The sequence below is a fragment of the Pteropus alecto genome, unplaced genomic scaffold, assembly GCF_000325575.1.
Source record: "Pteropus alecto unplaced genomic scaffold, ASM32557v1 scaffold398, whole genome shotgun sequence".
Classification (NCBI taxonomy): Eukaryota; Metazoa; Chordata; class Mammalia; order Chiroptera; family Pteropodidae; genus Pteropus; species Pteropus alecto.
The window spans coordinates 3,730,125-3,734,064 of NW_006442497.1; positions in this window are offsets into that span (position 1 = coordinate 3,730,125).

Here is a 3,940-nt window from a genome sequence, read left to right on the forward strand (position 1 = left end):
AAGGGCCTTCAGACTGGGACATTTTGGATGGGGGAGCAAAAAGGAGGCAAATGCCACAGTATATTCATGATGGGCCTGTGCCTCTTAGGGAGGGTGTGGAAGACAGGGTTGACTTTCCAAGATGTCAACTCTACAAGAGGGGGCTTGACAGGGGTAATGTAAAGAGAAGAGCTAAGTCAGTCAGAAAACTCTTGGTGACCAAATGAGAACAACCATGGTGGGGCAGTGGCCAGATGTGGTCCCATTTAACCTAAGCAGGGGAGAATGAGAATAACAGGTGAATTTCCTAACAGTAGCAGGCAAAAAAGAAGCAAGGAGAGCATAGTGCTTCTTCCTGGCAGGGGCCACCAGGGCCCAGAGCAAAGAAAGGTGGCTCCTGTGAGATTGGGTGGGCTGCATAGGAGTTTTCAGAAGGGCAGACTGTGAAAGGCATGAACAAAGGTGGCTTGGCTTCAGCAGTATCTGAACACACTGTGAGACTTGAGAGCTTCTATTCAGTCTCATATAATGCAACAGTCCATGAATTATCTGAATTGTTTAATCAGCTTTGCAATTTTTTCATGTGTTTCTTGTTGGCTCAATTAAACCCTCAGCTATTTGAGAACCAATGTTATGCTGTTGCTGTGGACCTATGCCAGCCTTAGGGCTTGTGCCTATGGGATCTGTCCAAACCTGTCCCTCTTTCAGAGTCTCCTCCTTCATTCAGTACCTGTTGCCAGAAACACATCCCTCTTCTCACACATTCAGTTACTCCAAGTAGATTCTAACTGCCAAGTAGCTCTGGAATCCAGCTTTTCTCCAAACTATCATTAGGTCTGTGTAGAGTGCTGTGGAAACTTCCTAACCAGTACTTCTATTTCCACTTCTGTCCTCCACACATAGCAGTCAAGAGCGAGCTCTGAAAAACAAACCTAAACATCTAAATTTCCTTGTTCAGATTCTTAGTGGATTCCAGTTGTTTTTGGAATAAAGCCCTCACTTCAGAGACCTTGCATAAATCAGCCTCTGCTTACCTTGTATAGCTCATCTTGCATCACTTACTCCTCTTTGTTCCCTATGTTTTCGCCACACTGGTTGGCTTTCAGTTCATTAAATGTCTTCTTGCCTCAGAGCTGTTTCTGCTTGCAGTGCAGTTCCTTCCATTTGCCCCCTACCTGATCCTAAATGTTTCTTAGGGAGACCTTTTCTGATTTTCAGTGTAGGTCAAGACTTTCTGTTAAATCTCTTAGCACCAAGCATGTTTAAGCACACGTATAAAAATTGTAATGTTAAAATTATGGATGTAATTTTCTGGTTGGCTGCTAGATTGTAAGCTCATGAGGGCAGAGATCATGCCCATTTTGTTCTCTGTGCTGTATTCCCAGTGTTAGGCACACAGTTACTGCTCAATAAATTTTGATTGATTAACTCAAATGTTAAGTGAATTCATCTGTCTATAACTAGCGGCTGGGATGTTGTGTCCTGGGAGGCAAGGTGGGACCAAGAAATAGGATGTCTTGTGCTGTAATCTCTATCCACAGGTTTCTCTTTCTCCATAGATCCAAGGGGTTCTTCCTCTCACTAGAAAATTTGGGGGCAATCTACTTATCATTTCTCCATATGGCCACCAGGTGGCTGTAATAGCCTGCAGAGTCAGTAAGAAGGGACTGGAGGAGGGAAAACACTTTCAAGTTCTAAAGAGGTTTGATTTAAGGTGGCCAGCTGAAAATTTATAGGTGGATCAGAAAAAAGGAAAACCACATAGCCATTGTCCTATTAGCATTACATTAATTTCTGTTTTTAATTTTTTCCATAAGCACACTCCAGTAAAGTAGTTTGAGAAATAAAATTCATGGGATAGGATAAGTAGAGGATCTGATTGCAGGTGTGAGTGTGTATGGAGTGGGGCACAGAGCTGCGGAAGGAATAAAGACCATGGATTTTTAAAGGGGTAGAAAGCTTTCTACTAAGCACAACCTTGTTTTCTAAATATTCAAGACTGGATATTTGCATGAAGAATATGTTAAATAATGTCTTGGCCTAAAACCTATAAAATAAATAGAACATGAGTGTAAGGTCCAAGTCCTTTTGTGGTGATCTCTTGTTTCGGAGGGAGAGATGGTGATGGAATATTGAAAGCTGCCTGTCCTCAGTAAATCATAGCAGCTTCAAAGGACTCAATCGGCAACTAATTCCCACAAGCCTTAGTCCCTATATGTTCACATCACCTAAGGTAATAAAGACTTATATATTCTTTGCAGGAAGCTTGCCTGCTAATTGAGATAAAACATACACACATGAAAGGTAAATGAAAATAGTACCTAATAAAGGACCAAGTAATGATATTGAAAAAGTTTCCACCCTCAATCACAGGTGGATTCTTAACCTGGACCTCCAAAAATGGATTCTAAATATCGTGTGTGTATGGGCAGATGTGTATTATTTTGGAGAAAGGTGCTATAATTTCCATCAGAGTCTCACTGGCCCAACCATCTGCCTCTAACAGTACAAACACACGTGCACACACACATGTATACACACAAAAAATAACCCTCAAAAGTAAAATATCGAAGGTGACAATACAGTGTGGTCCCAGGATTCCCGGCACCTGTCTCAACTGTCTACCTTAACCTGTTACACCTGTGTTCCTATGGTAGCAATTCCTAAAGCTTTAACACTTGGGGCAAAGTTTATTAGTCTGAAACATTTTACTACTGTCTCAAATTCTGACCTGGATGTACCTTGGAGCTGAGTGAGGGGATCTGTCATTTGGGCTTATGATTACAGTGCCTACTAGTCATGACATCAAGATAAGGTTAATGTGCCCAGCTTCCACAGCTGAGTTTAGGTAAACCACATAGATGTTTCATACTGAGAAAACAGCTGCTTTTTGATGGACCAACAGGAGCATATGGAGGTTTAGATGTAGAAAAAACAAACAGAATTTGAAACCTGAATGATCTTGGAAGTCAAAGATTAGGCATTCAAAATACAAATAAATATGCAATCCAAGTACTGGGTATTCTAGGCACTTGGGGAATACTTTAAAAAGCCGGTGAATGAATAAGTGACGTGAGAACACTAAAGTGGGGTAAGGGGTAAAGAAAGCTGAGATGAGGAACAAGATGGTAGGACTGCTAGAATTAAATCTCTTACTCAGAGCAGCTCAGTTCCTGCGCTTTAGAAGCTTAATGTTTAGGGGAACTTGGGCATCCACCTTCAATCATCTGACTTAATCATCTCTGTGTTCCAAACAGCCATATAATGACTGGCATAGAGTGCTGTTAATTACAGGTTTATTTCAGGAATGAATGGTACATATAACCCCCACTATCCAAAATGTCTGAATTCAGGAGCCAAACAGGTTCAGATAATGTGGTGTCCCTTGCTATTCGCCCACTCTCACCATTTGAAGAGAGCTGAAGAGATCTGGATAGTAACATTTGTGCTGATAAATCCTTCCAATCTTATAGACTATTAAGGAAAATAAAATATTCCCTTGCCTTTAATAAATAGCCTGGAGGGGTATGACATTACTCCACCACAGTGTATCAGGTGAGAATGTATTTGGCTGCAAGTAACAAAAGGCTGACTACTGAGACTTAACTACAAAGGTTTAATTTCTCCTCACATAGAGTATTTGTGGTATAGTGATTCCACTAGATAGTCCATCACTGTCTCGGGTAGCTCGTTTTTGTCCTCATGTTTATTACCTTTTTGGCTACTTTACTTCTAGCCTGCATTGTGGAGGAAAAGAAGAAAGGGCAGTGCCTGTATCAAAGCAAAAAATCTCCCAGACATCCTTAGTAGACTGACTACATCTCATTGATAAGAAATGCATTACACAACAACATTTAGCTGTAACAGAGTCTGGGTTAGTATTTTACATTGAATCTACAACAAAGTAGGGGCCACTACTGTGGAAGGAGAGAATGGATACTGGGTAGGAACTAGGGGGGGC